At 45.0% G+C, this 11,861-nt stretch overlaps 1 long non-coding RNA gene across 1 annotated transcript in view; it reads left to right on the top strand.

Annotated features, from left to right (window-relative positions):
* The first annotated feature begins 54 nt into the window (after nucleotides 1–54).
* The window catches only part of LOC122209991, a 29,339-nt gene continuing 17,532 nt past the window's right edge, over nucleotides 55–11,861 (top strand). Inside the window, exon 1 of the long non-coding RNA XR_006197867.1 lies at nucleotides 55–185. This is a non-coding gene — a long non-coding RNA (uncharacterized LOC122209991). The remainder of the gene's footprint in view (nucleotides 186–11,861) is intronic.

Here is an 11,861-nt window from a genome sequence, read left to right as displayed (position 1 = left end):
CCCCTTGGCGGAGGACGCATGCGCGCAGGATGGCCACCCAGCCGTGGACGCTCCGGCGCGCGTCGTGGCTTGAACTCTGGCGCCCGAGGCTTGGGCGGCGGTGGCGGTCGGAGGAGCTGCTGAGCGCCGCTGGGCACTGGACTCTCTGTACCTTCTGGCTTTCGGATTTCGAGTCGTAGATTTGCGTAAGTCCAGACTTTTCGCCTCGTGTTTCCCCCTCAACCACGAATTTTGGTACTAATCATGCAGTGATCGAAGGCACTTAATCGATTTACTCCCAGATTTCCCTGAATTGAATACAATTTTAGCTGTTTTAGTGGCAGAAGAGGTGATTACATGAAAAAGGGAGACGTGCGTGGAAACGGGTTATTCAAAGCGAGTTTCACTTTCAGCAGTTTCTTGCTTCAGCTTGTTTCGCGCTCCGTGGGTTCGTGGGTTTGTGGGTTCTCGGACTGGAACTCAGTGCCAGTCCACGGTACTTTACCGTCTGGTCACTTCTGTAGGTCTGACCTGCGCTGTCTGGTTTGTAGACAGTCGCGTTACACTCCCCCTCTTGCTAAGCCCACATCACCATGCAGATACCAGGTGACATGTCTCCTCTTACGTCAAATCTGAGCGGAGGGGGTCTGGTCTCGGATGTTCCTTGCTTTGTAACTCAGTATATCGGAGTGAGCCTTAAAGGCATGTTCAGTCTGTTACTTAGCTTCATCCACTGTCCCAGTGTCCAAGGGTTCAGCCATCTGTGAAGTCCCTGTCCCTTCTGGAAGCTTAACCAGGGATGAATGTCCCATCTCTGAGCTCCTGATAGAGCCCTGGGTTAGACATGTCTAGACTATTAAACAAAACAAGTGTTAGACTAGCGGTTCTCAAATTTTTTGGCATTGGAATCCTTTACATTGTTAAAAAAAAATGAGGCCTCAGGGACAGCTGGCTGGCTCTGTAGGTAGGTAGAGCCTGCGACTCTTGATCTTGGAGTTGTAAATAACAGCCCCAGGGTGGGTGTAGCGATTACTTAAAAGTTAGTTTAAGGGGCGCCTGGGTGGCTTAGTCGGTTGAGCGTCTGACTTCCGCTCAGGTCAGGATCTCACGGTTCCTGAATTCCAGCCCCATATCGGGCTCTGTAGTGACAGCTCAGAGCCTGGAGCCTGCTTCAGATTTTGTGTTCCCCTCTCTCTCCGCCCCACCCCTGCTTGTGCTCTGTCTCTCTCTGTCTTTCAAACATGAATAAACATAAAAATAATTTAAAAATAATTTTAAAATGTTTTTAAAAATTGAGGCCCAAGAGATCTTTTGTTTATATGGGTTGTGTCTTCATACTTATTGTATTCGAAATTAAAACGGGTGCCTGGGTGGCTCCGCTCTGGTGGTTAAACTCCCAACTCTTGGTTTCAGCTCAGGTCACGATCTCAGGGTTAGTGAGTTTGAGCCCGGAATGGGTGCTAACAGTGTGGAGCCTGCTTGGGATTCTCTCACTCCCCTCCCACCTCTCTCTCTCTCTGCCCTTACCCCTCTTGCTCTCTCCCTCAAAATAAATAAACTTTACAAAAAAGAAAACAAATTTTATTTTTTTTTTTTTAATTTTTTTTTCAACGTTTTTTATTTATTTTTGGGACAGAGAGAGACAGAGCATGAACGGGGGAGGGGCAGAGAGAGAGGGAGACACAGAATCGGAAACAGGCTCCAGGCTCCGAGCCATCAGCCCAGAGCCTGACGCGGGGCTCGAACTCACGGACCGCGAGATCGTGACCTGGCTGAAGTCGGACGCTTAACCGACTGCGCCACCCAGGCGCCCAAGAAAACAAATTTTAAATGTTTATTAATGCACTTAAAAATTGCAGTAACAAATCCATAGAGACAGAGTAGATCAGAAGTTGGTGAAGTGTTGGTGAATTAGGATTATTGCTATTAGTTAGGTATAGAGTTTCTTTCTGGGTGATAGAAATGTTCTAGAATTAGTGTGATAGTTGTACAGCATGGTGAATATACTAAAAACACTGAAGTATATACTTAAAAATGATAAGTGAATTGTACCTCCATTTAAAAATCTTCCCCCCAAATTACAATAACAAACCTATTACACAGAATATAAATAACATTTTACTTTTAAAGATAACTAGTTTTTAAATGTCCATAAGATTTACCATTTAAAGTTTATTTATTTTGAGAGTGAGTGAGTGGGGAGGAGCAGAGAGAGAGTCCTAAGCAGGCTCTGCTCACAGGGCTTGAACTCATGAACTATGGGATCATGACCTGGGCCGAAACCGAGAGTCGGATGCTTAACCAACTGAGCCACCCAAGTGCGCCCCAAAAATAAATTTGGAAATTTTTTCCAAAGCAAAACAATAGTGAGAAGAGTGGCATTGTTTTATGTTTTTGTTTTTTTTGTTGTTGTTGTTGTTTACAAATATGTCTGGCTTAAGAGAAAATAGCTGTATTCTCATACCTGGTTCTGCATTCCGTATGTTGTGATATCAGTACATCATATAGCTTCTCGAGAACTGTAAGGATGCAAGGAGAAAAGTCAAATGGCATCTTAGTTTTATTATGAAAATGGTTTTGGCCTTGTGGACACTCCCTCCCCCCCTCCACCCCCACCCTGGCCGAGACACTTTCAGAATCTCCTAGACTACCCTTGGGAAACTATGGACTTACACCATTGGCAGTTTGGTCTCCCCCCACACTTCAGAAAAGGCTCTTCAGGTTTTCACATTTGTTGCCGGTCCCCAGAAATTTGGTAAGATACCTGCCGGAAGTAGTGGAAAGAGCATAGGTCAGGGAGTCAGGACTTCCTAGGTTGAATAAATAACTTAGGGACAGGGCTTTGTATCAGACCACCCAGGGTAGGCGTTTAGCCTCTCTCTGCCTCCATTTCCTGAGGTGGTTAAAGGGATTAATGGTTGAATCTGCCTCCTAGGGTTTTAAGGATGTGCATTTGCCTGGTGGAAATTAGGTTCTGAAATACCTGACAGGTGAAGAGAAAGAAGCAGTGGATTTTTTTTTTTTTTTTTTTTTTTTTAATCTCCGGATGAGACCCTTGGGAAGCAAAGCAGAACAGAGGAAAGTCATGAGTTTACGCCATAACAACAGGAAGGAGACTAGTTAGCGAGGAAGAAGGTTCTGTCCTTTAAGCCTGGGAAGATATAAATGAGGATCATCTGGGGTGAGAGACACAGCAGCAGTGATGAAGAAGGGAATTGGCGCTGGAAAAGACCAGATCTGGGGGGCCAGGTGGGGAAGGACTCCTGGGAGAGATAACAGAGCACACTGGTGGCCAGGAAGCCTTGCCAGTCTACCAGGTGGACATCCTTTTCCTTCACGTCATAGACTCTGTATAAGAGCTATGGGGGTTGAGGGGTTGGGGGGAGGTTCCTAAAAGGAACCGCAGGTCCTTTACTGAAGGCACGGAGGTGGGCTCTGAAGGGCTGCTGTGCATGGGCAAGTGTGACCTGCTCACTGCAGAGGACGCCTCGAGAAGACAAAACGGAGTGGCACATTCACATTTACAGCATGGGGCGCCTGGCTGCTCAGACTCTTGAGTTCAGCCCAGCTCATGATCCCAGGTTCGTGGGAGCGAGCCCTGCTTCAGGCTAGGTGCTGAGCATGGAGCCTGCTTAAGGTTCTCTCTGTCCCTCTGCCCCTCTCCCTAGAGCACACGCGTGCTAAATAAATAAATAAATAAATAAATAAATAAATAAGATCTTGTAATCCCTAGAGCAAGGATTCTCAAAATGTAGTCTGGGGACCCCTGGCCTCTACAGAGTTAAAGCAATTTTCATGATACCAAAGATGTTATTTGCCTTTTCACTCATTCTCTCAGGGGTGTACAGTGAAGTTTTCCAAGTGCTCCATGCTGTCTAATATATAACAACAGTTTGAATGCAGAACAGGCTAAACTAGGCTATGGTGAAAAAGTCAGAAGAGTGGTTGCCTTTTGGGAGTTGACGGCAAGAAGTGACTGGGAAAGGCCCAGAAGGAATATTTTGGGCGGTGATGGTAACATCTTGATGATGGTATCTTGATGGAGGAGTTTGGGTTCCACAGGCATATATATTTGTCAGGACTCATGTGCAGAAGCATGGCATGGTTTTCTTTCTTTTTTTTATGTTAATTTATTTTTGAGAGAGACAGAGACAGAGCACGAGATGGGGAGGAGCAGAGAGAGAGGGAGAAACAGAATCTGAAGCAGGCTCCAGGCTCTGAGCTGTCAGCGTAGAGCCCAACTCGGGGCCCGAACTCACGATCCGTGAGATCATGACCTGAGCCGAAGTCGGAAGCTCAACCAACTGAACCACCCAGACGCCCCATCATGACGTGGTTTTCTAACTGTAGGATCTTCAGACTGGAAAATCTTGTCCCAGACTTTGTTTCTAAGACGTTTGAAAATCAGACATGTGGAAAATGCCCACATTTCAATGTCAGAAAGACCTGGGTTCGATCCTAACTCTGCTCTATGCTATGTTCGTGACTTTGGACAAGTAACAGCATTTAGCAGAGTGCTTGACACATAGGCACCTAATGAATATTTGTAATATGACTGAATGAAGCCATGTAATTTTCCAGAGCTCTACTTTGTACTAACTCCAAGAAATCTCACTTTCATTTGCTCCACCAAGATTTGGAGGGTTTCTGGGTGAGTTTCCTTTAATGGCAAACCGAAGCAGAGAAAAAACCAAGCATGCTTCTGTTTGGGTTTGCTTGGTTATCACCTACTGGGGAATAAGCAGGGGGTTAAGGCTGGAGGGGGAGGAGACACAACAGGCCTTGGACATCTGCTGTTGTAACTCTTAAGCCACCTACAGACATAACTGATTTCTGTCTTGGTGACTTCATCTGAAGAATGAGACCATGCTTACTACCTTCCGATAGGATTGTTGTCATAAATAAATGAAGTACTTTTTGCAGAGTGCCTGAAGTCACAATGGATGCAAAATAAATGTAAGTCCCTCTTCCGTTTTTCGTCTCTCTGTACTATTTTGCTTGAAATAACCACGCCCCAAAACAAGTATGACTGCTAATATAGACTTCCTACCAGAAGTGATCCTTAAACGTTCTCTCATATGTGCTGTGTTAGTAATCGATCTATATTTGCTCTCCTTCCCCATCACGTTACACGTGACAGCGCCAAGGATCACATCGTGTCATTGGCTGGACTTGAATTTATTGGGCTCAAAACTTTCTTGAAACCCACGAACTGTAGTCCAAGGCGAGTCTTCTCTTTCTTGGATAGTTGGGTTGTTTTGTGGGTGGTGGTTGTTTAGGGATTTGAGCTTAGCTGTCTCCTGGGTGACTGCATCAGCTTGTGCATATTGGGGCTTCTCTATTCTGGGACTGCTCAAGAGGCCTGGCCCTGCGTTTCCTTAAAATGGCTCTTTCATTGCTCCACTCTGCAGTGGGAGCTTGAGGACTCAGTACCAGCCACTGGGGGGTCCATGATGGTCCAAACCGGGAAGTAGTCATATCACCCAGTTAATTTGGTGACCTCCTGTAGGGAGGGTCAGGGTAGGGTGGGAAGGGTCTTTTTTTTTTTTTTCTCTTCTTCCTGACCTTTATACCTAACATGGAGCTGACATTTACAACCCCAAGTACAGGAATCCAGTGCTCTACCAACAGCCAGCCAGGTGCCCCTAGCCGGGGGTGGGCTCTTCTTTTTGAGAGATTGCCTTTCATCTCCAGTTGCCATCAGAGAAGCTGTGGGCTCTCTTTGTAGTTTGTGGGCCTTTGGGCCCTTCATTCCAGGCATGTTCCAGAGTATTCCCTACTTGGAAAGGCCTCAGACATGCCCCCGTTCCAGGCCACCTCAGGCTATGTGCCTGGGACCTCCTTCCTACACATATCTCAGTTATCCCTATTTAACATTCAACCACCACACAGTGAGGCCAGTTATTTTCATGTAACAGTAAATTGTTAGATTTCTACCATGTGTGAGCTGGATAGGTCATACAGAGCGTGTGACCCAGAGAAGCTCCTTTTACAAATGGGTAATTGAAACCCAGAGAGGTTAATAGATTTGACTGAGGCCATGTAGCCGAGTGGAGGGTAGGACTTAGGTTTCCCAAGTCCCTGTGCAATACTCTGCAACCCCACTGTGACCTCTAATAGCTATTAGCTAAGTTCCCAGCATTCCTCAGTAATCTTTTTATTTGACTTTGGTCAGCAAACTCCTTCATTCCCTGCCATTGTCCTGATTCCCCACCCCAGCCCTCCTAGGTTTTCTCAGGTGCAACAAGTAGTTTGTGTCAGTTGGGCTAGGCTGTAGTAGAGTGTTAAGTCAAAAGCAGTCTAGGTGTTGCTGTGAAGAGGCTTAGTAGGTGTGGTTACCATCTACAATCATTTGACTTTAAGTGATGATCCTGGGTAAGCTGGGTGGGCATCATCTAGGCAGTTCAAAGGCTTAAAAGCAAAATTGATACTACATGGTGTCACTTATGTGTGGAATCTAAAATCAAAAAGTTGAACACAGGGGCTCCTGGCTGACTCAGTCTGTAGAGCATGTGACTGTTGATCTCAGGGTCGTGCATCTGAGCCCAACCTTCAGGATAAAGATTACTTAAAAAAAATGTATTTCTTAAAAAAAAAAGTTGAACACATAGAAACCGAGTAGAATGGTGGTCACCAGGAATTGGGAAGTATAGGAAATGGGGAAAGTTGGTAAAAGGGTACAGACATTCCACTGTGTAGCATGGTAACTATAGTTGATAATACTGTACTGTATGATTGCAGTTTGCTAAGAGAGTAGATCTTAAGCATTCTCACAAAATTTTTAATTTTTAAAAAATGTTTATTTATTTTGAGAGAGAGAGAGAGAGAGAGAGAGAGCATGCAAGCAGGAGAGGGGCAAAGAGAGAGATGGAGAGAGAGAGAATCATAAGCAGGCTCCGCACTGTCAGTGTAGAGCCCGATGTGGGGCTTGATCCCATGAACTGTGAGATCTTGACCTGAGCCAAGATCAAGAGTAGATACCCCACCAACTGAGCCACCCACGTGCCCCCCCCCCCCGTTTTTTTATTTTTTAATTTTTTGTTATTATTTTAAGTAGGCTTCACATCCAGCATGGAGCCCAAATGTGAGGCTTGAAGTCACAACCTTGAGATCAAGACCTGATCTGAGATCAAGAATCAGATGCTTAACTGACTGAGCCACCCAGGCTTCCCCCACCCCCAAATTTTTTTTAAGTAAGGGTTACTATTTGGACGCCTGGGTGGCTTAGTCAGTTGAGCATCTGACTCTTGATTTCGGCTCAGGTCATGATCCCAGGGTCATGGGATCGAGCCCTGCATTCAGGGTCTGCGCTGAGCATGGAGTCTGCTTAAGCTTCACTCTCTCTTCTGCCCCTCTCCCTAGCTCACGTGCGCTTTCTCTCTCTCTCTAAAAAAATTAAAATAAGTAAAATAAAAGAGTAACAATTGATAAAGTAAATAAGATATAGGGATATAATATACAGTATAGGGAATATCGTTAATAATATTGTAACAACTTTATATGGTGACAGATGGTGATCATTTCATAATGTATATAAATATTGAATCACTGTGTTGTATACCTGAAACTAATACAATATTGTATGTCAATTATTCTTCCATAAAAAAATTTTTTTAAGCTAACTCTGAGGTGATGGATGTGTTAATAAACTTGATTGTGGGAGTTCTTTCACAAGGTATCAAATCATCACGTTGTACACCTTAAACATTACAATTTTATTTGTCATTTATACTTCAATAAAGCTGGAAAAAGAATTTCTAAAGAAAATTAAGTTACTAGAGTGTAAATTTTGATGATAAATTAATTTACAAGGAAGAAAAGGCAAAACTGGGGTTTCCCTTAGGAAGAGTAAATTCCGCCTCTGGACTGCAGCACCCACTCCTGCCCAGGAGTTTCCAGACTGTCGGCCTGCCTTACAGACGTCACACTGGCCTCACCCACCTCCACGGTTGAGGAGCCGATCCCTTGCAGTAAATCTCTTCATGTATAGGGGCACCTGGCTGGTTCAGTCACTAGAGCAGGCAACTCTTGATCTTGGGGTGGTGAGTTCAAGCTCCACACTGGGGGTAGAGATGACTTAAAAATAAAATCTTAAGGGCACCTGGATGGCTCAGTCGTTAAGTGTACGACTTCTGCCCAGGTCATGATCTCGCGGTTCATGAGTTCGAGCCCCAAGTCCCGCTCTGTGCTGACAGCTCAGAGCCTGCAGCCTGATATGGATTCTGTCTCCCTCTTTCTGCCCCACCCCTTTCAAAATAAATAAGTGTTAAAAATGTAAATAAATAAATAAAAATAAAATCTTAAAGGGGCACCTGGGTGGCTCAGTTGGTTAAGCGTCTGACTTCAGCTCAGGTCATGATGTTGCGGTCATGATGTTCACGAGTTCAAGCCCTGAGTGGGCTCTGTGCTGACAGCTGGAGACTACTTCGGATTCTGTCTTTCTCTCTCTCTCTCTCTCTCTCTCTCTCTCTCTCTCTTTCTTTCTCTTTCTGCCCCTCCTCCTCTTGTGCTCTGTCTTTCTCCCTCTCTCACAAAAATAAAGCATTTAAATAAATAAAATCATAAAAAAAACCTCTTTATGTATATATGTACGTATGTCTCCTGCTGGTTTTCCTCTGGAAGAATGTGACTCATACAACAGGCAGGTTTACTTAGGCAACAGAACAAGTCAAGGTCGGGTATTAATTCCCTCAAGGTTTGCTCCATACCCACTCCCTCTACAAACTAACCTGTACCTTCACTCATCTTCATTTTCTTCTTTCTTAAGGTTTCCTGCCCCAACAGCTACGTAAAACATCCCCCCAATCTCCTGCGAGAACTTGTTCCATCAGTTCCCTCGTCTTTCCTGAATCCTCAGCCTCTTCCTCCCTCTGACTCCTTCTTCGTCATATAAACATGCTCATGTCTCCCCTGTCTAGGAAAAAAACCCAATCTCTCTTTCCTTACATCCCCCATAACTGTGACTAGCCTATTTTCTGGCTTTCTGGAGCCAGACATCTTGGAATATTCAAGTCTTGCTGCCTGTATTTCCTCATTTCCCATTCATTCCTTAGCCAACTGCAGCCTGGTTTCAGCTTCCCCCCATCCCCCCCGAAGCTCTTTCGGGATTATTCGTGATCTTCTGATTGCCAAAGGCAAAGAATCTCAAGTCCGTCTTTTTCTTGCTTAGATGGCAGTAACAGCTCCATGAAATTTCTCTCTTGCCCCTGAGTGCATTCCCTCCCCGGCCCCTCCCGTCTCTTTTCTCTAACCAATTCCTCTTTGGTATTCTCCAATCCTCTGACGCCAGCCTTCTTCTCATTTTATATGCCCACAGTTTTCCCACGTGACTTCTTCCACATCCATCACTGGAAGTCCATTGTCTCTGTGCTTGTGACTCCTGAATCTAAGGCTTACTTGAAAGCTGTATCCAAGCCTTTATTACTAAATAGTCCTCTGTGTAATGTTGGGTCTCCATCAGGATGTGCCGCAGATACGTCAAAATGCAGCAGGTCCTTGGAGCAACTGTCTGGCTCAGTCAGTTAAGCGTCTGACTCTTGATTTCGGCTCGGGTCATGATCTCAGGTTTGTGAGATCGAGCCTTGCATAAAGCTCTGCACTAGTGGCACGGACCCTGCTTGGGATTCTCTCTCTCTCGCTTCCCTGCTACTGCGCTCTCTTGCTCTCTTTCTCTCTCTTCCTCCCTCTCAAAATAAATATTATTTAAAAATGCAACAGGTCCAAAAGCTAATTTCTCCTCCTGTAGTCCCCATCTTAGAGAGAATCTCTCTCTTCCCAGTTGCCCATACTAGACATGATAGTTCTTCTAGACTCTCCTCTTTGACTCACCTTCATGGGTTCTTTTATCAAGTTCTTCTAAGTCTCCCCTCCCCCTCGAATCTTTCAAATTCCTCCCTCTCTTTTTTCCTCACATCACTGCCTTTGTTCAGACATCCATCATTTCTGATCTAGACCTGGTCTCTTAACTATTATCTCATCCTGCTTCACCTTCAATCCATTTTCCCCACTTACACAAGGAAAGATGATTTTCGTATAAATCTTACCAATCCCCTGGGCGAAATCTTGGTTCAGTGGCTTCTTGTAGCCCATAAAATAAAGTTTCAACAGTTTAGCATGACATGCATGGTCCCTGCCTTTCCATGAGGCTCATCTTTACCCAGTAGAACTTTGCATTTTAACTGTGCAATTGTCATTTTAATGTGTTCATATTTCTGCATAGGCTGTGGCCTGAGCCCAGTACTATACCCCTATCACACACGCACATGGGTACGCTCACTCACAAACACACACACACACACCCCTTCCTTCACCAAGTCTTCCCTTTGACTACAGGAAAAGAAATCTTCAGTGGTCTTTGTATTCCCAAGCATCTAGCAGAGAGCATTTGATAAACGTATGATTAGCTCAATTTAGCAATTTTAGAACTTTATAAGGAAAGGAAAATTTTCTTTACATAAAATCTTTTTACAAAAGCCTAATATGCCAACTACGCAAAAGCCGGGAATCCCATGACTTCGTCCTCTTCTGCGGCAGCTGCCTGTCAGGTGCCAGCGACTTCACTGGCCCAGGGTGAGACCCGCTGGTGCAAAGCTGATCCTGAAGTTGACCAGGTATCTGATGTGTCAGATTCAGCCACACAAGGGTACGAAGTCCTGACACGTGCTACCACGTGGATGAACCTTGAAAATACGCTAAATGGGAGAAGCCAGACACAAAAGACCACACTACTGGACGATTCCATCTACATGAAATGCCCGGAAGAGGGAAATCCATAGAGACAGAAAGTAGATGGGTGGTTACGAGGGGCTGGGGGAGAGGAATGGGGAGCAACTGCTTAATGGGGATGGGATTTCTTTCTGAGCTGATGACGAAATTCTGGCATTAGTGGTGATGGTTGCACAATCTGTGAATGTACTAAAAACGTCAGAAATGGCACACTTTAAAAGGTCGAATATTGGGGCACCCGGATGGCTCGGTCAGTTAAGTGGCTGACTCTGGATTTCAGCTCAGGTTATGATCTCACGATTTGTGAGATCGAGCCCCGCCTGGGCTCCGCACTGAGTGTGGAGGCTGCTTGGGATTCTCTCTCTCTCTCTCTCTCTCTCTCTCTCTCTCTCTCTCTCTCTCTCTCTCCCCCCCCCCCCCCCTCTATCCCTCTGCCGCTCATGCTCTGTCTCAAATAAACTTAAATAAATAAATAAATAAATGGGAGAATTTTATGTACTTTATATCTCAAAACAAATTACTCTGACATGATACTCCATCCCATGGAATTCTTTGAGAGAAATAAAGGAATTGTTCTAAAAACTATCTAGGCATGAGCTTGTTTCTGTAATGTTAATATTTCTTCCTCAAATTACATGTAAACAATTGTTATCTTTGTCTCATTGGGAAGAGATGTGACTCTGGCATTCCCCATGATGTGAATAAATCTTTGGGGAGCAATGAGTGACTTCCCTCATCCCCAACCACCACCACCAAAAGGCAAAAACAAAACACTGTGGTAATTTTAGGACTGGGCACTAGAATCCCAAGAATTATTTCCAAAGTGACTCTGTATCCTTGCTGAATCTCTCCAGCCACTCTGTTGCTTTCCCTGAATGGTAACCAACCCCCGACGTTCATGGAAACCCACCATGGACATCTATCCCTCTTGGAATGCCCTTTTTTTGAGGATGGAATTGGCAGAATAGAAGCTGTTGAGGAGGTGGCAGCTTCCTAGGGAAAGAAGCCCAATTCTGAGCGAGCTGAGCTAAGCAGGGAGCATCAGTGCTTATGGGCAAAGGTGGGGAGGGACTAGGCTGGAGTAAGAGACAAGAGTTCTCCACACAAACTTAGGCCAAGCTTCGGGAGACAGGTGGATTCTGGGAAAGCACGAAGGA

The sequence above is a fragment of the Panthera leo genome, chromosome E3, assembly GCF_018350215.1.
Source record: "Panthera leo isolate Ple1 chromosome E3, P.leo_Ple1_pat1.1, whole genome shotgun sequence".
Classification (NCBI taxonomy): Eukaryota; Metazoa; Chordata; class Mammalia; order Carnivora; family Felidae; genus Panthera; species Panthera leo.
Note: the sequence above shows the minus strand (reverse complement) of the source record. Positions and strands in the feature narration are given on the sequence as shown.